Raw genomic sequence first — 27041 nt, 5'->3', positions numbered from 1 at the left:
CCAAGATGGGGAACATTAGTACACAGTTGGGGGACATTACCCCCATAACAATGTCAGCAGCAGATTCCCCCCTCCCCATATCAGTACGTCATGACCACATTTTTTACTTAAAATTTATTTTCTATTTTCATCCTCTAAAATCTAGGTGCATCTTATAATCCGCAAAATACGGAGTCCTGACTTCAAGTACAGGTAGCAATCAGAGGGTCGGAGAAAAGATAGAAAGGCCAGGTGAGATATCGGAAATGTATTGTGCCCGGCTCAATAATGAATCATATCTGGTATCCACCCATATTCAGGTGCTGTGGGCCTACAGCCTGAGGATGAGTGTGGGGTCAACGCTCCATCACTTTCAACAGTTGCCTGAGAAAGTTATTCGGCGACCGCCCTGCCAGAACGGGGAATGCTGTCATCTCAGGAGTGCGGTCTCGGGCTCTCAGCCGCTAACTTCACACCTCATTCTAGAGAATATTTAGTTCCTTTCCTCTATAATGAATTACTACCAACAACAACAGAAAACATTGCACAATGGAAACTTCCTAAAAGAAGACTACAGAATGCTGCAAATAAAAAGATGATGAAAGAATGGCAGCACGTCCGCCTCGGTGGTAAACATGCCCCGTAGTATGCAGCTGGTACATGGAGGTGGAGGAGATGGTGCCCTGATGTAAGCTATATCTGTCACTCGTAGAGAGGTGGATCGGTGCCAGATGGCAGGTGCCCTATAATTTCCTTAGAACGTGTTGATCAGCGGCTGTGCCCAGTGTAACAAGCAATAAAAAGCATGAAAGATACCCACGCCTATAACCTAACAGAATAAAGAGCACAAGTCACCACCACAACCGACAGCTGCCAGCGGATTCTTCACCCATTTATTGATAAATCAATATAGAGGCGTCCGGCTGCAACTTTTCTTTAATCTTAAGTGCATGTATTATGGGCTAAAAAGAGCTTTTGCATTTAGGTTTCATTACAAAATTTGCATTGTTTTTGGCTTTTAAATCAGTTTGTTTCCCTGCAGAATGAGATTAAGAAAGACTCCATCCAGCGAGCTCATTCCGATGGGAGTTTGCAACCATTTTATCTCCTCTCACCTGGTTTATCACCGCAAACAGTATCAAAAGGAGAACTGTGATCATAAATCAGCTGAGAGGAGCTAAAAAAACAGATAAAAGGAGTTGCAAAAGAATGAAGTTCACTGACGGATTCTTAGTTAACTCATTCTTCAGTTAGCAACGGCCATTTAAACATAGAGGCTGTAGAAAGCAAACTGGGCAAAGTTATTAAACTGTACAAAGTACATTTTAATTAATAGATCAAGAATAAAAATAAGTTTTACATTTGGATCTGTTAAAGGGACTCTGTCAGCACAGACTGACTGCTCCAACCAAGCACAGACCCTCGCTGTCCCACCTGCTTGTTTTCCATCTATCTCCGCCCTTCACTGGCCCTATCAAGCCAGAGACCCCCCCCCCCACAAAAAAAATAAAATAAATTTTGTAAAGGGCGTTTTTATTAGTGTCATGGTGTGTTTTCCAGCCAAGAAAATTCTGCAAGAATCGACATGATGCTTTTTTGGACAAATTAAAGACTGCGCAGGAAAAAAAAACACCACATACACTATAGGCAGGTTTCTCAATGAATGGAACTAAAGGTATTTTTTATGCCATTTAGTAAAAAAAAATCTGCGTGAACAATATCTAAATCGGTGTATTACTTGTTTCACTGGGGTAATTGCATCCATTTCGTTAGCTTTATTATGAGGTCATGTTTTCACGTGTTTTTTTTTAATGTGTATTTTAAATCAAATTCACTGCGAAATCCTCATCAAATACTTTGCTGTGAATTTTGGAACAAATCCTCCTTAAAATACCATATAAAAATGTTTTTTAAAAAAACCTCTGTGATATCCTATCCTTACCCTAATCTGTAGATTGCAAGCTCTCACGAGCAGGGGCGGCTTATTGTGCTTTAATTATTGTATTGCTAATGTTGTTACTTATGACTGATGTGTGTTCTGAATTCCGCTCTTGGGCTCCCTCCAGTGGTTGTAAGTGGCATTTTTGTGAATTCTGTTTTTGGGCTCCCTCCTGTGGTTTTGAGTGGTATGGCTGCTTCTGGGATTTAGCATCAGCAGCTGTTTTCACTGATCGTCTTTCTGGCTCGGCTATATTAGTCTGGCCTGTTCTCTCATTCAATGCCAGTTGTCAATTATTCCAGCCTGGAGTCACGGCTCTTTGGATTTCCCTGACACTCTGACCAGTTCAGCAAAGCTAAGTCCTTGCTTGTCCTTTTGCAGTTCACTTGGACTTGGACTTTGTTGTTCAGCACTTTCTATGTTTTGCTCATTTGTCCATCTTATCAGTATGAACCTATTCCGCTAAGCTGGAAGCTCTGGGCAGCAGAGTTTGCCCTCCACACCTTTAGTCAGGTGTGGAGATTTTTGCATTTCTCTGCGGTGGACTTTTTCTAGTTTTTTTTTACTGACCGCACAGTGTTCTGTCCTGTACTAATTCTATCTAGCTAGAAGTGGCCTCCTTTGCTAAATCTTGTTTCATACAACGTATGTCATTTCCTTCTCCTCTCACAGTCATTATTTGTGGGGGGCTGTCCTATCCTTTGGGGATTTTGTCTGAGGCAAGATAGCTTTCCTGTTTCTACCTGTAGGGGTAGCTAGTTCTCCGGCTGTGACGAGGTGTCCAGGGAGTGACAGGAACATCCCACGGCTACTGCTAGTGTCTGTGTTAAGATCAGGAACTGCGGTCTGTATAGTTACCACCTGCTCAGAGCTAGTCGCATGTCGCTCCTACATCACCAGACCATAACAGATGTGTTTGAAACTGTTAAACTGTAAAGCGCTGCGGAATATGTTGGCGCTATATAAATAAAGATTATTATTATTATATGGCTATATAAGAGCAAATGCCTGCCTTCAAAAAATGCCACTAGAGTGAAAAATAAGGCAACTTTTCAATAAGTCTTAATAAAACATCTCCTAGTGCTTTGTGTCTGCAGCTCCAGTGCACCAGTATATATCTCCATGGTAACAGACTACACGTAAACCTTGCGTAGTCTGATTGTGACTTTCACACTGCACCAATCTGTCCCCCACTTCTTACTTGCCTACCAATGGCGAGTTAATGAAACTGAAGCCGGCCATGCACATTAGATCGATGCTTCTGCCGATCGTTTGGCCAACTCTCCCACACATAGGAACAGTCGCTTGGTCACATCAGCTGGAGTTATGGCGTATAATCCATGATCTGGGCCAGATAAGACAACGGTTGATAGCAGCACAGAGCGCAGCCCTCCATAGCATTATCACCTCACAGAGATCACTTTATTATAGGCCTGTAATGTCTCCCTTATCTCTAACCATTTACTGCACGCCCCGGCAATGCATGTGGTTACACCCCGGACTGAGTAGTAAATGATTTCTTCATTCATAAACTGAAAATTGCTCTATAAGGAACATGAAATGACCTACATTTTTCACATTTTAAGAAGTGATGACTTTACATGAAAACAAAGAAAATGTAAAACATTACTAAATGACCCCACAGTTTGACCTGCCGTATTTTTTCGGACTGTAGGATGCCCCTTACTATAAAGCAAATCCCAGGTTTAAACAGAAAAAACATATATTTCCTACTAGTTTAAACTTCCCTGGAGGTGTAAAGACGAGGAGGGATCAATCTCACTAATTGTAATGAACTGTGGTAGAATAGGAAGGTAACAGATCTATTGTTTCTCTACACATATCTATACAGCACACATTATGTGCACTGTGCAGCACAAACATGCATAACACTGCTGCCTTCACACTCAACGCTGCTGTATATAAACACTCTCCTATATATACACACAGCTCTGCTACATACACAGTGCTCTGCTGCATATGTGATGCCCCAGGGTCCTGGTCGTCACAGTGTCATTGCTTTCCTCACAGGGAGAGTGATGTCACGCTTGGAAGCGATGAAGGATATCTTTCACCAGGTAATCACATACACACAACACGTTCATACTCCAGGCCAGAAGGGGGAGCTCTGAATCCAGATTAAGGGGTACTTCCCTGATATATTCTGGCTGGAGGGGAAGTGAGTAGGCAGTCTGTCAGAGGACAGAGGAGAGTGCAGTTGTACAGTGAGTGTCGGAAAGACTGAAGGGGCTGTGTAGCCGAAGTAGCTACAGCTCCTGGAGAAGGGAAACAGATAAGGAAAGGACAGCTTGTGGAAAGTGTGCAGGAGAGAGAAGGCACAGGAGAGTGACACCAGGGGAGAAGAGCAGTAATTTGGCTACCTCCCTGGCTAGCTCAGATTCCAGTAGCCGGAAGACCGAGGCCGTGTTAGACTCTAAGAGACATAACTGAAACCGGCAGGACAGCTGGACTTTAAGTTACTTGTCCGCCTTTACACCAAGGAGGCACAGTGACACATAGGGCTTGGATCGTGATAGAGACCCTGTCAAAAGGCTTGAGTCACCTGTCATACGCGTTTGAGCCCTAACCTAGATGGGGGACAAAGGGGTACTGTGAGGACCTTATCAGAAGCCATAGGCAGTAAGGGACTACAACACCACCGTGCTTTGAGGAAGGCTTTCATCTCCACTTGGTAAAAGGGACTCTGGATTCGCTTCCAAGCCGGCCGGACTCTGCCTGTACCTGTTATCTGGTGCCCTGGACTGCGGTTGCCTGAAGCCTACAGTAAACCAGGTAGAGACTACAAACCTGTGTCCTCCGTTTCTTACCGCACCATTCACCATCTTCATCTATACATCGGGAGCCCTGGGGACCTACTTCACCTGTGGGAAGTTATACCATCTAGCTGCCATAACATCACCCCAGAGGACCCCTTTACGCAGCGTCGGTCCCCACTGACCGAATACCACAGGTGGCATCACGAACACAAACTTTATTCAAAACCCCTTTAAGGACATTTCCTTTAACATGGGTGCCCAGGCCCACGGACCAGGTCGCTGCCGCTGTGACACATCCCTTTAAGTACCGGACCTGGTACCGAGTACCCCACGGCCCTGTCGGGCAACTCACATACACACAAAGCTCTCATATACACATGGTGCTCTGCTACATACCTACACATCTCTGCTATGTATAAACACACAACTCCCCTATACAATGGCCACCAATTGTGCAAGTTCTCCCACTTAAAAAGATGAGAGAGGCCTGTAATTGACATCATAGGTAGAAAATAACTATGAGAGTCAAAATGAGAAAACAAATCCAGAAAATCACCTTGTCTGATTTGGCAAGATTTATTTTGCAAATTATGGTGGAAAAGAAGTATTTGGTCAGCAAGATTTCTGGCTCTCACAGACCTGTAAATTCTTCTTTAAGAGGCTCCTCTGTCCTCCACTCATTAGCTGTACAGTAGTAATGGCACCTATTTTTACTTATCAGTATAAAAAAAATCTGTTCACGACCTCAAAAGCTACCATCAGTAACACACTACGCTGCCAGGGACTTAGATCCTGCAGTGCCAGATGTGTCCCACAGATTAAGTACATGTCCGGGCCCGTCTGAAGTTTGCTAGAGAGCATTTAGATTATCCAGAAGAGTATTGGGAGAATGTCATATGGTCAGATGAAACCAAAGTAGAACTGTTTGGTAGAAGCAAAACTTGTCATGTTTGGAGGAGACATAATGCGGAGTTGCATCCAAAAAACACCATACCTACTGTGAAGCATGGGGGTGGCAACATCATGCTTTGGGGCTGACAACAAGTTCAAATAGGTGCCATTACTACAGCTAATGAGTGGAGGACAGAGGAGCCTCTTAAAGAATCTTTTTAAGTAGGAGAACTTGCACAATTGGTGGCTGACTAAATATTTTTTTTCCCCACTGTATATAAACAGCTGTCTTGCATACACACACACACACACACACACACACACACACCCCTTTTCTATATACGCACATTGGTTTGCTACATTCTCTCCCGGCATGTCGGCTATAGGCTGGTACTATATTGCAACTTCGGTTGTGACGTGGGTTGTGTTGCCAAAGATCATTGTGTACTGCTGCTACATCGCAGCAAAGAATAAGTTAAGGGGTAGTGAAAAATCCAACTGCTTCTGGCTCTTTGTGACTTGCTTATTGAGGTACCTTGTGGCTCCTGTGGATTTTCACAGTGTAACGAACGTTTCCCACAAGACCTGTGTCGCGGCCATTATCACTGTGTAGTCGCAGCCTCGGCAAAACTTCTATCATTCATAAACTTGTATTCCTAGAAAAGTGATCTGCTGCTCCTCACTTGTCCCTCCCAGGAATATATGACTTCATTGACAACTGGGTGTTTCCTTTCCCCATGCCGAAAGGGTGTGTCGTTATGCAATCTTACACTATCAGCTCTGATTTTACACCCCTCCTTGACAAAAGTAATATTTGTACCTAGCTATCATTAGTCATACATTTCCAGAAGTAATAACAGAGGAAGGTTCTCCACAATTGTTATTTCATGGAGAATGCAAGCATTGGACCGGTCCTGTTACAGGAACTCAGTCGAAGATAGGAAAGATATCGATGGCATTCTGCAAAGATATGTTTTTTGGGTCCTTTTAATTGGAACGAACGACAGTATGATACGACCAGCGATCGCTGAACTTTTACAGATCCGTAGTCATTTAAATGCCTGTTTACACGGGCAGACCAAAGTAAACGATGCTATACTAGATCGCTGAGGGCACATGGGCTGCCATTATTCTCAGCAATGCGAGTCCTGTTTACATGGGACAATGCACCGCCAAGAGGCTTTTCACACTGCACAACCCAATAAATAAGTGCTTTGCTCGTTCATCGGGAGATTGGCAACCTGTTTACACAGCAAGAAAATCGTGAAACGAGCATTTTTGGGGGCAAAACTCGTTTGATTATTTTGCAGCTTTAAATTAACCTGTCACCAGTTTCTCCATGTATGAACCAAGACCACCACCTTCCTCAGCCCCTGTTCTGCATTGTAGAAAGTTCTATATTATGTCCTGACTCCCCTTCTATCCCTTCAAAAAACTTTTGAAATGCTACATCAAGTTATGCAAATTCACATAGTCCGATCTGATGGGTGCCATTTGCAGCGGTGCCTGTCCCACCCATCCCCTGCTAAACGTCGTCCCCCTGCTGTGGATGATGCGTCCAGTGTCATCCATATAGCCGAACCAAGTTTCGCCCCTGCGCAGGCACATCGCCAGCTTGCGCAGGCGCACTTTTCTCTGCATGACTGCAGACAGTCTAAAACCTAACTGTGCATGCGCCGACACACATCTTTATGTCTCCTGCTTACCGGAACCATATTGCTCATAATGTTTTGTTCCTCACTGCAGGAATTAAACTCTGTGATATCTGGCAGCAGGGAACAAAACAATATGGGCAAAATGGTTCTGCAGTAGGGCAGAGCAAAGTGCGCCTGTGCAAGCTGGTGATGTCCCTGCGCAGGCGCGAGATTTAATTTGGCTATATGGATGACACAGGATGCGTCATCCACATCAGTCACAGCGGGAGGACAGTTTTTAGCAGGAAAGAAGAGGGACAGGTGCCACAGCAATGACACTCATCGGACAATCTCCACCGCCTCTTCTTTGATGGACAGTTCTGGCTTCATAAAACCATAGAAGGGAAGAGATAGATGGAAAAAAAACAGGTGGGAAGGTGTAATGAAATATTTGACCCAGCCCTGATGCACCAAGAGCCTGTGCTAGTTTTGAACAGTCATTTTGTGCTGACAGACGCCCTTCTAATTATCATTATTATTTATTTATATAGCACCATTAATTGCATGGTGCTGTACATGAGAAAGGGGTTACATACAAAGTTACAGATATCGTTTACAGTAAACAAATTTTACAATGACAGACTGATACAGAGGGGAGAGGACCCTGTCCTTGAGGACTTAAATTCTGCAGGTTATGGCATAAGTGTTCCCCCACTTGGACCTATATCTGCATGTAGCATAAATCAGACACTGGCAGCACTATTGTATGTTTCCCTCTAAAATGCTTCACCTGGGGACCATGTGAATAGGATAATTGGTCTAAGAGGCAGGTCCCCAGCGACTTCTTCCAGCCTCTCTTCCCAGCCTCCAGGGAAGCAAGGTGGGGCAAGCCACTGAGGACTGAGCAAGGCTGAGCAAGCCACTGGTGACCAAGCACGGTGGAGCAAGCCACTGAGGACCGAGCCAAGCTGGAGCAAGTTACTGGGAACCGAGCAAGGTGGAGCAAGTCACTGAGGATCAAGCCAAGGTGCAGCAAGTTACTGAGGACCGAGCACGGTGGAGCAAGCCACTGAGGATCAAGCCAAGGTAGAGCAAGCTACTGAGGACCGAGCACGGTGAAGCAAGCCACTGAGGACCGAGCCAATGTGGAGCTAACCATTGAGGACCAAGCCAAGGTAGAGCAAGCCACTGAAGACCAAGCCAAGGTCTCTCACCCACAAAGCTCTCCACAGTTCTGCACCGCCTTATATCTCCTCTCTCATCTCTGTCTATTGCCCTACACGTGCCCTCCGTTCTACAAATGACCTAAGACTAACATCCCCCGTAATCCGAACCTCGCACCTCCATCTCCAAGACTTCTCTCGTGCTGCGCCAGCTCTCTGGAATGCACATCCCCAGAGGATTAGACTGATACCTAGCCCTGATCTATTCAAGCGCTACTTTGAAAACCCATCTCCTCAAACAAGCCTACCACATCAACTACTCAGTAAACTAACCTTGCCCTGTTCCCTCCTTCCATATATTATTTTGAATCTGCACCCTACTATTCATCTGTCTCCACACCCTCCATGCACATGATAACTGCACTTGATACTTGACTATTGAAATCCCTATTTATTATAATTGCCAGACCTGAAATAACAAGCACTTTTTTCACCTATTGTGTCCCCCCCCCATTTCCTTGTAGATTGTAAGCTTGCGAGCAGGGGCCTCACTCCTAATGACACTGTTTAAATTGTCTTAACTTGTATTGAATTTATTGTCTGTACATGTCCCCGCTTATTGTAAAGTGCTGCGGAATATGTTGGCGCTATAAAAATAAAAATTATTCTTATATTACTATAAGATGGAGCAAGTCACTGAGGACCAAGCACGGTGCAGCAAGCCACTTGGAACTGAGCACGGTGGAGAAAGCCACTGGGGACCAAGCAAGGTGGAGCAAGCCACTGAGTCCTAGCCAAGGTGGAGCAAGCCACTGGGAACCGAGCAAGGTGGAGCAAGCCACTGGGAACCGAGCAAGGTGGAGCAAGCCACTGGGGACCGAGCACGGTGGAGCAAGCCACTGGGGACCAAGGAAGGTGGAGCAAGCCACTGGGAATCGAGCAAGGTGGAGCAAACCACTGGGGACCGAGCACGGTGGAGCAAGCCACCGAGACCAAGCCAAGGTGGAGCAAGCCACTGGGAACCGAGCAAGGTGGAGCAAACCATTGGGGACCAAGCACGGTGGAGCAAGCCACTGGGGACCAAGGAAGGTGGAGCAAGCCACTGGGAATCGAGCAAGGTGGAGCAAACCACTGGGGACCGAGCACGGTGGAGCAAGCCGCCGAGACCAAGCCAAGGTGGAGCAAGCCACTGGGAACTGAGCAAGGTGGAGCATGTCATTGAGGACCGGCCTCTAGGACTAGTCATTCCAGACATACAGTGCCCGGAAGGATTTTCTCTAAAACAGCCATTTTTTTTCAGAGTAAAACATACACCACTGGGCTCTGATCCATTTGTGTCCAGTGATTTCTGATCATAAGGTGCCTGATTCAGCCCATCTTGGCAGGATTGGGTGCAGATATTTGTTTCTGATACTATCAGACATCTGTGTCCATGCGATCAGTGCCAGAGCAAAGTGAAATGTGCATGATCGGTACATGGGTACGTGTTTGTGTAGAGATAAACATGGATAAAGGTCATTGTGCGCGGAGTAAGGAAACTGGATTTAATCTGTAATGAGGCACGAGATTAATGTTCATTTCTGCAAATACCATGGCGCAACACAACACAATAACAAATGCAGATAATTCAGCCGCGGTCTTAATGCCACATGAAGCCTCCGCACATCTCGGCGCAGGATCACAACAGTCGTATTGTACGTACTCGCTGCCTTACACCCGAGCCTTTGTTACAGATCTTAGTGGAAAGTAATGCGTTTGTGTGGTCTGGGCTATTGTGTAACCGAACACTCGCAAAACCCACATGCTTCCCATCCAGCCAATCGCGCTTACAGCAAGCGATGAAAAATTGGCAGTCGCTCGTTCCGGGGCCGCTGTTGGCCTGCAGAGGAAAACACAGGGCATGTTTTACATGTATATTCACCGCAGAGACACTAATGGAAAAAACGGATGGAAGCAGAGCTGATGTTAGAGAGCTACTAACCCCAAAGTCAGGAGCGTATATACTGGACTTTGTAGACTTCCTAGAATAAGTCACACATGGGACACGGCCATACGAGGGCTCATTCATTTATTTTACAACATATTGGAAAAAAGAAATAAAAATTCTAAGTGCGGTAAAATGGCAAAAAAAATTAATAAACATAATTTTTGATTTTACAGTGCTCATTGTACAGTAAAAATGAGTCTACGTTCTCAGAGACCCGTAACTTTTTTTTTTTTCCATCCGTCTGGGCTTATTATTGATACCAGTTTGGGGCACATACAATGTTTTTATCAATTTTTACAATTGTAAATTTGGCTTTCCAATTTTTTTTTTCCGCTTTATGCCGTTTACTGTTGAGTTATTTAATGTTATATTTTCATAGATTGGATTTTTATAGACGCAGCGATACCAAACACGCTTTTTTTTTTCTCTCCAATTTTAACAGGTTTAAGGGGGTGATATGAGGACTAAGGTTGGCTGCGAGTTATAAGAAGTATGGAGATGGACACCATGGGGGCTTTTAGAAGGTCCCCGGCTTTTATGACGACCCATCGGCACCCCGTAATCTCTTCGGGGTTGGAAGAGGGGGATGGGAGACTTGTGCACATGACCAATTGTGCCAGTAACTGCTGATGACAGCCTATATGAAACAATCATCTGATTTTTATAGTGCCGCCATCTTTCATGGCGCAATACAATTTCTGATGAAGACGACCCTGGACAAAAATCAAGAATCATGCTAATCCTATGTTTAGGCAAATGCCAGGTTAGTTGACGCTCGGAATAATATATCCAGGTTATATGAATTTTGCGATACGACTCAACCCCTGGATCTGTTGAAAAACCACAACTTCCAGCAAATGAGCAAGTGAAGGATTGTGCCATCCATGGCCATTAATAATGATACAAACAACAGTGACACCTACAGTCTATGAGAAGCTACTGCACTTATCAGGAAACCAAAAAAAGTATAACACACCTGTAAGTTCCTCTGTCCAAATGTCATGTCTGGCACAACCCCTGGTGTCATTCCATTCTTTTTATGGGATTTCACTGTACCAAGGATAATACACTCAAGTCAAAAAACAAAGGTCGTGCTCATTATTGACTTCCTTGGCATCTGTGCAGCTGCAAGAAGGGGCAAAACCTCATCAAGGAGCAGATAAAAATTTATTTAATGTGTTTGTTTTTTTATGCATGTCAATTCTTTATTTTATTCTGAATTTAGACTAATAGAAGTAACATCAGAAGCAAATTAAAGGGGTAGTCCAGCCTTATGGTAGTGATGCCAGCCTTTTTTTCAGCTCCACATAGAAAAAAAAGAGACAACAAAAGCTGCAAAACCAAAACTGTACAGTTCAGCTGCGTGCTTGGGCGCCCACAGGAGCCTTCTTTGCTAAAGTAGTTTATATTAAGGATTTTTTACATAAATGAGGTAAAGAAAAAGGGGGGAGAACTGAATAAAAGCAAAAAAGCGAAATGTAAAGGGATGAAAGATATAAGCAAAATAAAGGGTGGAAAAGGTTAAGGATGGCGGGGGAAGGAAAAATATGGTTTATTAAGGAAAATGGGGAAAAGGGAAAGAGAAAAAATTAAAGGGATAGAAGGAAAATGAAAAAGATTGGTCTGCACAGGATAGGCGAGGGAAAGGGGTTACGTTGCATGTATAAGATACCTTATATATATAAAATATTTAAGAGCCAGGAGGCGAAGAAAAGGAATGGGAAAGGCAAGGGAACAAAAGGGAAAGGAAGAACAGCTGTAAACAGGTGGAGAGAGAAGCATAGAGATAAATGCTAACTTATAAATAATGTAAAATACTGTTTGTTGAATTCTAATAGTGGTGCTGCCCCTTTATGGCTGTCTGTCCTCGTGCTGCCCCTTTATGGCTGTCTGTCCTCGTGCCGCCCCTTTATTGCTGTCTGTCCTGGTGCCGCCCCTTTATGGCTGTCTGTCCTGGTGCCGCCCCTTTATGGCTGTCTGTCCTGGTGCCGCCCCTTTATGGCTGTCCTGGTGCCGCCCCTTTATGGCTGTCTGTCCTGGTGCCACCCCTTTATGGCTGTCTGTCCTGGTGCCGCCCCTTTATGGCTGTCTGTCCTGGTGCCGCCCCTTTATGGCTGTCTGTCCTGGTGCCGCCCCTTTATGGCTGTCTGTCCTGGTGTCGCCCCTTCATGGCTGGCTGTCCTGGTGCCGCCCCTTTATAGCTGTCTGTCCTGGTGCCACCCCTTTATAACTGTCCTGGTGCCGCCCCTTTATGGCTGTCTGTCCTGGTGCTGTATGTCAGACAGCTGGGCCTGGGGCTATCGTAGTACTTGTGAATCCCAATGTACTAGCACTTCACCTGACTCCTACTGTGGTTGTTTTAATCCTGTGATCTAAATAAAGCTGTGGCCATTTTGACAACCAAAATAATGTGTTTTGTGTATTTATTCCAATGTCGAGGTTTACTGTAGTTATGGTTGTTTTAGGGTAGAGTGGGGGTCCGTCCTATATCCTAAAGTCAAGTGATGGCATATCATAGCAAAGAGCCAAGAAATCCCTTTAACAGGCCCTTAATGGTTCGTAATCGTCACTGCTTGTCAAGCACAGTGAGTCACATTTTAAGTCAAACGTGTGAACGGCAGGCAGCGCGGACCAGCCCCACGTGTGAACGGCAGGCAGCGCGGACCAGCCCCACGTGTGAACGGCAGGCAGCGCGGACCAGCCCCACGTGTGAACGGCAGGCAGCGCGGACCAGCCCCACGTGTGAACGGCAGGCAGCGCGGACCAGCCCCACGTGTGAACGGCAGGCAGCGCGGACCAGCCCCACGTGTGAACGGCAGGCAGCGCGGACCAGCCCCACGTGTGAACGGCAGGCAGCACGGACCAGCCCCACATGCGAACGGCAGGCAGCGCGGACCAGCCCCACGTGTGAACGGCAGGCAGCGCGGACCAGCCCCACGTGTGAACGGCAGGCAGCGCGGACCAGCCCCACGTGTGAACGGCAGGCAGCGCGGACCAGCCCCACGTGTGAACGGCAGGCAGCGCGGACCAGCCGCACGTGTGAACGGCAGGCAGCGCGGACCAGCCCCACGTGTGAACGGCAGGCAGCGCGGACCAGCCCCACATGCGAACGGCAGGCAGCGCGGACTAGCCCCACGCATGCAAACAGCAGGCAGCCAGCACAGGCCCCATGTGCGAATGGCACGCAACGCGGACCAGCCCCACGTGACTGACTCTGTGAGGTTTCAGGTCAGAGAAAGACTTCACTAAAGTGCGCTCTCTGCTCTGAACAGTCACACTGCAGAGAGCTGGAAGATGGCGACGCTGAGGAGTCTGAAGCAGACCAGTGAGGAGAGGTGAGTATTTTTTTTTTATGTTTGTAGCACTATATGGGGCCCATTATAAATAGAGCAATATATGGGGCCCATTATATACTGTAGCATTATATGGGGCCCATTCTGTATGGAGCAATATACTGGGCCCATCACGTACTGTCTGGAGCATTATGTGGAGCCCATTATGTATGGAGCATTATATGGGCCCATCATATACTGTATGGAGCATTATATGGGGCCCAATATGTATGAAGCTTTAAATGGGCCCATCATATACTGTATGGAGCATTATATGAGGCTCATTATACTGTATGAAGCATTATATTGGGCTCATTATACTGTATGGAGCATTATATGGGGCTCATTATACTGTATGGAGCATTATATGGGGCTCATTATACTGTATGGAGCATTATATGGGGCTCATTATACTGTATGGAGCATTATATGGGGCTCATTATTCTGTACGGAGCATTATATGGGGCTCATACTGTATGGAGCATTATATGGAGCTCATTATTCTGTATGGAGCATAATATGGGGCTCATTACTCTGTATGGAGCAATATATGGGGCTCATTATACTGTGTGAAGCATTATATTGGGTCCATTATTCTGTATGGAGTTCAGTGTGGTGCCTATAATACGGCATGGAGGACTATACTGTCCGGTTTCTGAGCTATTCTAGAGTTTACAATAGATATCACGTGTAATGTAAGAACTTAAATCTTTGGCGTTGTACTATATCTATATTTCTCTGAATTGCGGAATGTGATAAAGGGGCCCACTGAGACTCTTTCACCCGAGGCCCACAAAAACTTGGAGCCGGCCCTCATCGGTAGGGTTGTCAGCTCTACATACACCTCAGATCAATGGTGGTCAACATACCCCATAATTAGTTTCCCATGGGCAACCCTTGACCGGAGACCGCACACTTCCCATCTCCATGTCACCATGCACACTGATTAATTCCATTATACTGGGACCAAACAAAAAATGCAATATGAATAACAAAGTTATTCCTGTACATTACTGAATGCTACCACCATCACAAGGCTGACCTTCTGCTATGTACCAGACACCCCTGTGCCCACTGTAACTTAGGCTACTTTCACACTAGCGTTTTTTGCAATCCGTCGCAATGCGTCGTTTTGCCGAAAAAACTCATCCTGCAAAAGTGCTTGCAGGATGCGTTTTTTCCCCATAGACTAACATTAAGCGACGCACTGCGACGGATTGACACACGTCGCATCTGTCGTGCGACGGATGCGTTGTGCTTTGGCGGACCGTCGGCACAAAAAAACGCTACATGTAATGTTTTTTGCTGCCGACGGTCCGCTTTTTCCGCCCCCACCTCCCCGCACCTCACAATGGGGCAGTGGATGCACTGGAAAAATGCATCCGCTGCCCCCGTTGTGCGGCGTATACAACGCTAGCGTCGGTAACCTCGGCCCGGCGCACTGCGAAAGAAGCCTAAGTCTTAATGATCAAGCAATTAATTGATCATATTCTCATATATACTGCACACAGCCTTAGGAATACACTTTATTCATTTTAGGAGTCAAAGCAAAAGATGTCAGAAGTGGGATTCGAACCCACGCCTCCAGGGGAGACTGCGACCTGAACGCAGCGCCTTAGACCGCTCGGCCATCCTGACTGCACGTGGATATGCTGCAGAGCTGCATTCAGCAGGAGGCGGCCGGAGCTGCAGTCCTGTCTTCTGCTCTCTGACATCTAGTCATAGAGTACAGATCCCTCAGTAAAGCAAGGATCCCCCCACATCAGCTCCAGTATAAGCCACAGACCTGAGATCAGGGAGAATAGATCTATGGCCGCTGTCCCCCACCAAACCTCATCAGCCCCAGTGGCCTAATGGATAAGGCACTGGCCTCCTAAGCCAGGGATTGTGGGTTCGAGTCCCATCTGGGGTGGTTCTCATTTTTCTCCCTGCATTACATATTACTTTGTATTTTAGACCAGTTGTTTTATGCTTTATGTAAATATTTGTTATTTTATGTAATAATTCTGCCTCGTTATTAGGTGATTGCTGTGAATACCGAGATATCAATGGAACTGCTGCTCTCTGGTGGTACAAAGATGAACTGCATGGAAAGGAAAGACCGTCTCCTGTGTTACAAGGGATAGCAAAAAGGCGAATCTGTGTACTGTACACCGAGGACAGGTAGAGAGGTGCACACCTTCTAATGTGTCCTCCTGTAAACTGCGCACCCAACATGAGGCGCTGAAAGTGCCGCAACATAACATTTGTGCGGCTGGCAGCTTGGCACACTGTCCTGAAGAAATATGTGACTGACATATTGCTATGGGGGATCTGTGACCTGTGGGGATCGGTGGCTGGCGCACTGTTATGGGGGATCAGTGGCTGCCGCACTGTTATGGGGGATCAGTGGCTGCCGCACTGTTATGGGGGATCTGTGGCTGGCGCACTGTTATGGGGGATCAGTGGCTGCCGCACTGTTATGGGGGATCAGTGGCTGCCGCACTGTTATGGGGGATCTGTGGCTGGCGCACTGTTATGGGGGATCAGTGGCTGCCGCACTGTTATGGGGGATCAGTGGCTGCCGCACTGTTATGGGGGATCTGTGGCTGGCGCACTGTTATGGGGGATCAGTGGCTGCCGCACTGTTATGGGGGATCAGTGGCTGCCGCACTGTTATGGGGGATCAGTGGCTGCCGCACTGTTATGGGGGATCTGTGGCTGGCGCACTGTTATGGGGGATCTGTGGCTGGTGCTCTGTGGCTGGTGCACTGTTATGGGGGATCTGTGGCTGCCGCACTGTTATGGGGGATCTGTGGCTGGCGAACTGTTATGGGGGATATGTGACTGGCGCACCGTTATGGGGGATCAGTGGATGGTGCACTGTTATGGGGGATCTGTGGCTGCCGCACTGTTATGGGGGATCTGTGGCTGGCGCACTGTTATGGGGGATCTGTGGCTGGTGCACTGTTATGGGGGATCTGTGGCTGCCGCACTGTTATGGGGGATCTGTGGCTGGCGCACTGTTATGGGGGATCTGTGGCTGGTGCACTGTTATGGGGGATCTGTGGCTGCCGCACTGTTATGGGGGATCTGTGGCTGGCGAACTGTTATGGGGGATCTGTGACTGGCGCACCGTTATGGGGGATCAGTGGATGGTGCACTGTTATGGGGGATCAGTGGATAGTGCACTGTTATGGGGGATCAGTGGCTGGTGCACTGTTATGGGGGATCAGTGGCTGGCGCACTGTTATGAGGGATTAGTGGATCGTGCCTTGCGCAGGCGTGTACTCCGGAGGACAGAGAATGAACTTCAATCCAATATTGCGGCCAGCATGCAGCCAGTGGGTAAGGAAAGGGTGAATCAAACACCCGAAAACCCCGCCCATATGACCCAAAACTGGTCCCGCCAAATTCAGGTGACAGGTTCCCTTTAATGTCACCTTTCAATAGGAAGGTGACATTAACCCCTCATTACCCCGCTTGCCACCTCTACAGGGCAAGTGGGAAGAGACAGGCAAAGCGCCAGAATTGGCAGCTGCGGGCTGCTATTTTTAGGCTGGGGGGGCCTATATCAATGGCCCCTTACCAGCCTGAGAATACCAGCCCCCAGCTGTGAGCTTTAGTAAGGCTGGTTGTCAAAAATGGGGAGGACTTTTTAAATTATTTAAATAATTTGAAAAAAGTATGAGGACCCCTCTATTCTTGATAACTAGCCTTGCTGAAGCTCACAGACCCCAGCTGTGAGTTTTGTCTGGCTGGTTATCAAAATTAGGGGGGAACCCACACTATTTTTTTTTTAAATTATTTATAGCACAGGAGCGGCAGATGAAAACTCCCATCCGCCCCTCCTGCTCTCACTGTAATTAGCGGCAGTAGGTGTCAGATAATGGGAGCAGTAGTCCCATCAGCTGACACCAGTGATTGGAGGTGAAGTTGATTGCTCCCGCTGTCTTCTGACAGCGTGGGAACCGTGGCTCTCTGACCGGCGGGGAGGATTTCCCCGCCGATCAGAAGCGGTATTTACTGCTCTGTCATACATATGACAGCGTGTCAAATACTGTAATGTCGGGCCCCCTCCATTTAAGTGAATGGGGATCGGGTCCACTCTACTGGATGACAGGCTGTATAGACACATCATGCAGCCTGCCATCTAGATGTAGCAGAGCCGAGTGTGACGTCACATCCGGCTCTCCTTGCATATTTGCAGCGTTTTTTCACCATCCATTCAAGTCAATGGGAGAAAAACGCTGAAAAAACACTGAAAGAAGTGACATGCCCTATGTCAAATAAACGATGCAAAGCGCAAAATACTGTTCACACAAAAACCCAATGTGTGCATGAGATTTCTGAAATCTCATAGGCTTTGCTGGTACTGTAAAAAGCAGCTGAAAATTAGCATAAAAAAAGCAGCAAAAAAATGCAGCAAAAACGCCCTGTGTGAACTTACCCTAAAAATGCTCACCACCTGGGCATAGAACAGGTTCAGTAGCTAGTACTTTCATAGGCTGAAGAAGACACAGGAGCATCACAATCAACCTTTCCTGGTTAGTTATACAATCTTCTTCACTAGAGTTAAGAGGATCTCCCAAAATTTGATTCAGGCAGGTTTGCTCAATTCAGGAAAGAGATTTGAATCACATGGAATAAATTCAGGGCAAAACTGAGTCTGCGAGGTAGAGGGTAAAAAGATTTATTCTTATGCTCACCTCAGCCCACCCCATACCAGTCCTGCTGCTTCTCCAATAAGCTCCACTTCCTCTCTGATCAGCTCCCCTTCCTTCTCCGATTAGCTCCATTTCCTTCTCCGATCAGCTCCCCTTCCTTCTCCGATTAGCTCCACTTCCTTCTCCGATCAGCTCCACTTCCTTCTCCGATAAGCTCCACTTCCTCTCAGACCAGCTCCCCTTCCTTCTCCGATCAGCTCCCCTTCCTTCTCCGATTAGCTCCACTTCCTTCTCCGATCAGCTCCACTTCCTTCTTCGATAAGTTCCACTTCCTCTCCGATCAGCTCCCCTTCCTTCTCCGATCAGCTCCACTTCTTCTCCGATCAGCTTCCCTTCCTTCTCCGATTAGCTCCACTTCCATCTCCGATCTGCTCCCCTTCCTTCTCCGATTAGCTCCACTTCCTTCTCCGATCAGCTCCACTTCCTCTCCGATCAGCTCCCCTTCCTTCTCCAATTAGCTCCACTTCCATCTCCGATCTGCTCCCCTTCCTTCTCCGATTAGCTCCACTTCCATCTCCGATCAGCTCCACTTCCTTCTCCGATTAGATCCACTTCCTTCTCCGATCAGCTCCCCTTCCTTCTCCGATTAGATGCACTTCCTTCTCCGATCAGCTCCCCTTTCTTCTCCGATCAGCTCCCCTTTCTTCTCCGATCAGCTCCCCTTTCTTCTCCGATCAGCTCCACTTCCTTCTCCGATCAGCTCCACTTCCTTCTCCGATGAACTCCACTTCCTTCTAAAATCAGCTCCACTTCCTTCTAAAATCAGCTCCACTTCCTTCTAAAATCAGCTCCACTTCCTTCTCTGATCAGCTCCTCTTCCTTCTCCGATCAGCTCCACTTCCTTCTCCGATCAGCTCCACTTCCTTCTCCGATCAGCTCCCCTTCCGTCTCCGATCAGCTCCCCTTCCTTCTCCGATCAGCTCCCCTTCCTTCTCCGATCAGCCCCACTTCCTTCTCCGATCAGCCCCACTTCCTTCTCCGATCAGCCCCACTTCCTTCTCCGATCAGCTCCCCTTCCTTCTCCGATTAGCTCCACTTCCTTCTCCGATCAGCTCCACTTCCTTCTCCCAGTGGTCTTCCAGATGGCGCAGTCACTGTTGTGAACTCTATTTTTGGGCTCCCTCCAGTGGTCACAAGCGGTACTGTGTAGTGTTGTCTTTCTGCAGGTTGCAGCATCAGCTGGTTCGTTATCCTTGGTTGGTTTCCTATTTAGCCCACCTGGATACTCAGTTCCTTGCCTGCTATCAATGTATTCAGTGCTCTTCAGATTCCTTGTGTCTACCTTGCTCCCAGTCTCTCCAAGACAAGCTAAGTTTTTGTTTGATCATTTTTTGATTATCAGCGTTCATTATGTTTTTAATCCAGCTCGCTAAAATGTGATTTCCTCACTTGCTGGTTGCTCTAGGGGACTGAGTTTCTCCCCCCACACCGTTAGTTGGTGTGGGGGTTCTTGAAATCTCAGAGTGGATATTTTGTAAGGGTTTTTTACTGACCGCATAGATTCCCTTTTCTATTTTCTGCTATCTAGTATTAGTGGGCCTCATTTGCTGAATCTGCTTTCACCCCTGTGTATGTGCCTTCCTCTTACCTCACCGTTATTATTTGTTGGGGGCTTCTATATCTTTGGGGATTATTTCTCTGGAGGCAAGAGAGGTCTTTCTTTCTCTCTAGGGGTAGTTAGTTCCTCAGGCTGGCTCGAGACGTCTAGGATTTTTAGGCACGTTCACCGGCTACTTCTAGTGTGTTTGGATAGGTTCAGATTTGCGGTCAGTCCAGTTTGCCACCTCCCTAGAGCTTGTCCTATGTTTGTTACTTAGCTGGAGTAATTTGTGATCCTCAACCACTAAGGATCATAACAGTATAGCAGGCCAAAAAGTGTTTAATGCATCGCAGAAGTGGGATAAAAAGAAGACCTGAGTACATTTTTTTTTTTTTTTTCCCTCCCGCCTTTCCTTTGCTGCAGTCTGTTTAGCTTCTTTCATCCCCTTGAACTCTGGGTGGTTTTGAGCTCAGCTGCAGACATGAATGTTCAGACTCTGACTTCTAGTGTGGATCATCTTACTGCACGGGTGCAAAGTATTCAGGATTTTGTTATTCATAGCCCTATGTCAGAACCAAAGATACCCATTCCTGAGTTGTTTTCTGGAGATAGATCTAGGTTTCTAAATTTTAAGAATAATTGTAAGTTATTTCTATCTCTGAGACCTCGTTCCTCTGGTGATTCCGCTCAGCAAGTTGAAATTGTTATCTCCTTGTTGCGTGGCGACCCTCAAGATTGGGCTTTCTCTCTGGCGCCAGGAGATCCTGCATTGCTTAATGTAGATGCATTTTTTCTGGCTCTTGGACTGCTTTATGAGGAGCCTAATCTTGAGAATCAGGCAGAAAAAGCGTTGCTGGCTATCTCTCAAGGTCAGGATGAAGCAGAGGTGTATTGTCAAAAATTTCGGAAATGGTCGGTGCTTACTCAATGGAATGAGTGTGCCCTGGCTGCAAATTTCAGAGAAGGTCTTTCTGAGGCCGTTAATAATGTTATGGTGGGGTTGGGGTTTCCCACCCCTACAAGTCTGAGTGATTCTATGGCTTTAGCCATTCAGTTTGATCGGCGTTTGCGGGAGCGCAAATCTGCTCATCCTTTGGTGGTATTTTCTGGACAGAGACCTGAGTCTATGCAATGTGACCGAACTCTGACCAGAATTGAGCGACAAAGTCATAGACGTCAAAATGGGTTGTGCTTTTACTGTGGTGATTCTACTCATGTTATCTCAGCATGCTCTAAACGCTTAAAAAAAATCACTAAACCTGTCACCATTGGTACTATACAGCCTAAATTTATTTTGTCTGTTACTTTGATTTGTTCTTTGTCGTCCTACCCGGTTATGGCTTTTGTGGATTCGGGTGCTGCCCTGAATCTGATGGATTTGTCGTTTGCCAGGCGCTGTGGTTTTGTCCTGGAGCCTTTGGAATTTCATATTCCTCTGAGGGGAATTGATGCTACGCCATTGGCTGAGAATAAGCCTCAGTATTGGACGCAAATGACCATGTGCATGACTCCCGTACATCAGGAGGTGATTCGCTTTCTTGTTCTGCATAATTTGCATGATGTTGTCGTTTTGGGTCTGCCATGGCTGCAAGCTCATAATCCAGTTTTAGATTGGAAAGCTATGTCTGTGTCGAGTTGGGGTTGTCAGGGAATTCATGGCGATACTCCGTTGGTGTCTATTGCTTCTTCCACTCCTTCTGAGGTCCCTGAGTTTTTGTCTGACTTCCAGGATGTATTTGATGAGCCCAGGTCCAGTGCCCTGCCCCCTCATAGGGATTGTGACTGTGCTATAAATTTAATTCCTGGTAGTAAATTCCCTAAGGGACGACTTTTTAATTTGTCTATACCAGAGCATGCCGCGATGCGGAGTTATATAAAGGAGTCTTTGGAGAAGGGACATATTCGCCCATCCTCTTCCCCTCTTGGTGCAGGATTTTTTTTTTGTGGCCAAGAAGGACGGTTCTTTGAGACCTTGTATAGATTATCATCTTCTGAATAAAATTACAGTAAAATTTCAGTATCCTTTGCCACTATTGTCTGATTTGTTTGCTCGGATTAAGGGTGCCAGTTGGTTCACCAAGATAGATCTCCGTGGTGCGTATAACCTTGTGCGCATTAAGCAGGGAGATGAATGGAAAACAGCATTTAATACGCCCGAAGGCCATTTTGAGTACTTAGTGATGCCTTTTGGACTCTCTAATGCTCCTTCTGTGTTTCAGTCCTTCATGCATGACATCTTCCGAGAATATCTGGATAAATTTATGATTGTTTATCTGGATGACATTTTGGTCTTTTCTGATGATTGGGAGTCCCATGTGAAGCAGGTCAGGATGGTGTTTCAGGTCCTGCGTGCTAATGCTTTATTTGTGAAGGGCTCAAAATGCCTCTTCGGAGTACAGAAGGTCTCCTTTTTGGGTTTTATTTTTTCTCCTTCTACTGTGGAGATGGACCCAGTCAAGGTCCAGGCTATTCATGACTGGACTCAGCCCACGTCTGTTAAGAGTCTTCAGAAGTTCTTGGGTTTTGCTAATTTTTACCGTCGTTTCATCGCTAATTTTTCTAGCGTGGTTAAACCTTTGACGGATTTGACCAAGAAGGGTTCTGATGTGACTAATTGGTCTCCTGCGGCCGTGGAGGCCTTTCGGGAGCTGAAGCACCGGTTTTCTTCAGCTCCAGTCTTATGTCAGCCAGATGTCTCTCTCCCCTTCCAGGTCGAGGTTGATGCTTCTGAGATTGGAGCAGGGGCTGTTTTGTCGCAGAGAAGCTCTGATGGCTCTGTGATGAAGCCATGTGCTTTCTTTTCAAGAAAGTTTTCGCCTGCCGAGCGGAATTATGATGTTGGTAATCGGGAGTTGTTGGCTATGAAGTGGGCATTTGAGGAGTGGCGACATTGGCTCGAAGGAGCTAAACATCGTGTGGTGGTCTTGACGGATCACAAAAATCTGATTTACCTTGAATCTGCCAAGCGCCTGAATCCTAGACAGGCTCGTTGGTCGTTGTTTTTCTCCCGTTTCAACTTCGTGGTCTCATACCTGCCCGGTTCGAAGAACGTGAAAGCTGATGCACTTTCTAGGAGTTTTGTGCCTGACTCTCCGGGAGTTTCTGAGCCGGCTGGTATTCTCGGAGAGGGAGTTATTTTGTCGGCCATTTCCCCAGATTTGCGACGAGTGCTGCAGAAATTTCAGGCGGATAGACCTGACTGTTGTCCACAAGAGAGACTGTTTGTTCCGGATAGATGGACCAGCAGAGTTATTTCCGAGGTTCATTCTTCGGTGTTGGCGGGTCATCCTGGGATTTTTGGTACCAGAGATTTGGTGGCTAGGTCCTTCTGGTGGCCTTCCTTGTCGCGGGATGTGCGTTCCTTTGTGCAGTCTTGTGGGATTTGTGCTCGGGCTAAGCCTTGCTGTTCTCGTGCCAGCGGTTTGCTTTTGCCTTTGCCTGTTCCGAAAAGGCCTTGGACGCACATTTCCATGGATTTTATTTCGGATCTTCCAGTATCTCAGAAAATGTCTGTCATCTGGGTGGTGTGTGATCGTTTTTCCAAGATGGTCCATTTGGTGCCCTTGCCTAAGTTGCCTTCTTCCTCCGATTTGGTTCCTCTATTTTTTCAGAATGTGGTTCGCTTGCACGGCATTCCTGAAAATATTGTGTCTGATAGACGATCCCAGTTTGTGTCCAGGTTTTGGCGGACTTTTTGTGCTAAGATGGGCATTGATTTGTCTTTTTCGTCGGCCTTCCATCCTCAGACTAATGGCCAAACCGAGCGAACTAATCAGACGTTGGAAACTTATTTGAGATGTTTTGTTTCTGCTGATCAGGATGATTGGGTGACTTTTTTGCCTTTGGACGAGTTTGCCCTTAATAACCGGGCTAGTTCTGCTACTTTGGTTTCGCCTTTTTTCTGCAATTCTGGTTTCCATCCTCGTTTTTCCTCGGGTCAGGTTGAGCCTTCTGACTGTCCTGGGGTGGATTCTGTGGTGGATAGCTTGCAGCAGATTTGGAACCATGTGGTGGACAATTTGAGGTTGTCACAGGAGAAGGCTCAGCGCTTTGCCAACCGCCGCCGCGGTGTGGGTCCCCGACTTCGTGTTGGGGATTTGGTGTGGCTGTCTTCTCGGTATGTTCCTATGAAGGTATCCTCTCCTAAATTCAAGCCTCGCTTCATCGGTCCTTATAAGATCTTGGAAATCCTTAACCCGGTGTCTTTTCGTTTGGATCTCCCAGCATCGTTTGCCATTCATAATGTGTTCCATAGGTCTTTGTTGCGGAGGTATGTGGTACCTGTGGTTCCTTCTGTTGAGCCTCCTGCTCCGGTGCTGGTCGAGGGCGAATTGGAGTACGTGGTGGAGAAGATTTTGGATTCTCGTATCTCTAGACGGAGGCTGCAGTATTTGGTTAAGTGGAAGGGCTATGGTCAGGAGGATAATTCCTGGGTTGTCACCTCTGATGTTCATGCGGCCGATTTGGTTCGTGCCTTCCACGCGGCTCATCCTGATCGCCCTGGGGGTCTTGATGAGGGTTCGGTGACCCCTCCTTAAGGGGGGGTACTGTTGTGAACTCTATTTTTGGGCTCCCTCTAGTGGTCACAAGCGGTACTGTGTAGTGTTGTCTTTCTGCAGGTTGCAGCATCAGCTGGTTCGTTATCCTTGGTTGGTTTCCTATTTAGCCCACCTGGATACTCAGTTCCTTGCCTGCTATTAATGTATTCAGTGCTCTTCAGATTCCTTGTGTCTACCTTGCTCCCAGTCTCTCCAAGACAAGCTAAGTTTTTGTTTGATCATTTTTTGATTATCAGCGTTCATTATGTTTTTAGTCCAGCTCGCTAAAATGTGATTTCCTCGCTTGCTGGTTGCTCTAGGGGACTGAGTTTCTCCCCCCACACCGTTAGTTGGTGTGGGGGTTCTTGAAATCTCAGAGTGGATATTTTGTAAGGGTTTTTTACTGACCGCATAGATTCCCTTTTCTATTTTCTGCTATCTAGTATTAGTGGGCCTCATTTGCTGAATCTGCTTTCACCCCTGTGTATGTGCCTTCCTCTTACCTCACCGTTATTATTTGTTGGGGGCTTCTATATCTTTGGGGATTATTTCTCTGGAGGCAAGAGAGGTCTTTCTTTCTCTCTAAGGGTAGTTAGTTCCTCAGGCTGGCTTGAGACGTCTAGGATTTTTAGGCACGTTCACCGGCTACTTCTAGTGTGTTTGGATAGGTTCAGATTTGCGGTCAGTCCAGTTTGCCACCTCCCTAGAGCTTGTCCTATGTTTGTTACTTAGCTGGAGTAATTTGTGATCCTCAACCACTAAGGATCATAACAGTCACTCATTAAACCCTTCGCCATCATGTAGGGTGAGACGCTCATCATTTATGTAAATTACGTGTTGTGCTCTACAGTCCTTGCGCCTGACGTGACAACGTGGAGAGTAGTCAGCGGCAGAGCCCAATGGAAGACCGGTGATAGAAGGAGGAGCAGCAGCTGTAGGAAAAGTGTTGAGTGCCAAGGAGAGGCAACTATAAGATTTTTTTAGCCTTTTCCAGGTCATCAGAATCCAGCAAAATGGCAGCTCAGATGGCTGTGTGTCACAATTCCTCTGCTCAGTGTCTAGGCTCTTTGATGGACAGCTTTGTCATCCTGTGCTGGGGTGTATTGAGCTGTCAATGCTTTGATTGACAGCATGGTTGACCTATCTGACTGGGAGGTGCAGAGATTTCCACAGGTGCTCCCTGTTCTTGGTAATTGCCCTGCTATTTAGGTGAGCTGTCTGGCCCAGATCACTGCCAGTGAAAAGCTTGTTCTAAGCTTGTGCCCTCTGGTGTGTTCGCCTGTACCCTGCGCTGTAAGTTGTGATCTTAGAAGCCCAAAAAGGAAGAAAACGAGGCATACTAATATCAGGGATCACTCACAAATATTAAATGTAAAACATATGTACCTTTATTAACATACAAGAGATACTCCAATTGTAAAAACATTAAAAAGTCAAAAGGGCTCACACAGCAAACAAGCCTGTAATAAGGCTATGACCGTCCCACCACATTCATGAACCTAACCCAGCTAATAAAGTGCATGTGTAAAAATACTCTCAAAACAATAATATTCTGCTGCCGACCTTTGGACCATGTTCTGACTACCCGTTTGTTATTGCCCCTTTGCTCATCAGGGTTTTCTGACCCTGGCATGTGACCTGACTTACAACTTCTTATTTTCCCTTGGTTAACTACATGCTCTTTTGGTATTGACCCCGGAACATTTGACTTCGCTGATTCACGGCCTGGAATCGTGACATTGCGCAAATAGAATTCTCAAAAATTCAAAAATTAGAATTCATTACGAGTTTTTTGGGGGAAATTTATAGTGAATTTAATTAGCATAGAACTGGTTAGCTCATCTCTACTGGATTTCATTTATTATGGTACACATCCAGGCTTTGATACTGTATGTGTCATTACTACTTCTTGTGCTATTTCATTCCACAGTAATAATAAATAATAATAATTTTATTTCTCTAGTGCCAATGTAACGCCCCCCCACTGCCGCAGGGCCGAGGGGTACCCGGTACCGGGCCTCTGAGTCTCTGCTCTGGGGTTGTCACGGTGGCTAGGCCCGGTCCGTGACCCTGCTGAGGGGCGTACAGTGATAGATATGATGGATGATGGTAGTGGTGAGGCTGTAGTGGTGCGGTGCAGTAAATAACGAGGACACCAGGTTGCAGTCTCTTTACCTCTTTACTGAAGGTCTCTAGGTCCTCAGTCCGGAATCCGGATAACCAGGCTGCGCAAGTCCGGCCGGCCCAATGGCACCTCCAGAGTTCTCTTAGCAGGTGGAAATCTGTGCCTTCCTTCTAGCGCTAGGTGTTGTGGTCCTTCCCTGCTGTGCTTACAGAAAGTCCCCACAACTGTTGTGTCTGTTTCTTAAGTTCCCTCACAACTCGATTAGATGATGTTCTGCTAATCCTCCGTCCCTCCCTGGTGTTCTGGTTGGGACGGCACCCGTTTGACGGGTAGGCTCGGAGCTCTTCCGGGACCCTAGAGTCGCCCCTCTCCACAAGTTGCCCCCCAAGACTGCATAGGTGATTAAAGTTAGACAGCCCGCCTTAGACTG

The 27041-nt window shown here is 46.8% G+C and overlaps 2 non-coding genes across 2 annotated transcripts; one reads left to right on the top strand and one right to left on the bottom strand.

The window, feature by feature from the left end:
- Positions 1-15257: 15257 nt before the first annotated feature.
- On the bottom strand, positions 15258-15340 carry TRNAL-CAG (transfer RNA leucine (anticodon CAG)). The gene has a single exon. It is a non-coding gene; the product is annotated as a tRNA-Leu (tRNA).
- A 201-nt stretch (positions 15341-15541) lies between these two features.
- TRNAR-CCU (transfer RNA arginine (anticodon CCU)) lies at positions 15542-15614 on the top strand. The gene has a single exon. It is a non-coding gene; the product is annotated as a tRNA-Arg (tRNA).
- Positions 15615-27041: the final 11427 nt, after the last annotated feature.

Source organism: Ranitomeya variabilis, chromosome 4 (assembly GCF_051348905.1).
Source record: "Ranitomeya variabilis isolate aRanVar5 chromosome 4, aRanVar5.hap1, whole genome shotgun sequence".
Taxonomy (NCBI): domain Eukaryota; kingdom Metazoa; phylum Chordata; class Amphibia; order Anura; family Dendrobatidae; genus Ranitomeya; species Ranitomeya variabilis.
This window is presented reverse-complemented; position numbering and strand designations above follow the sequence as displayed.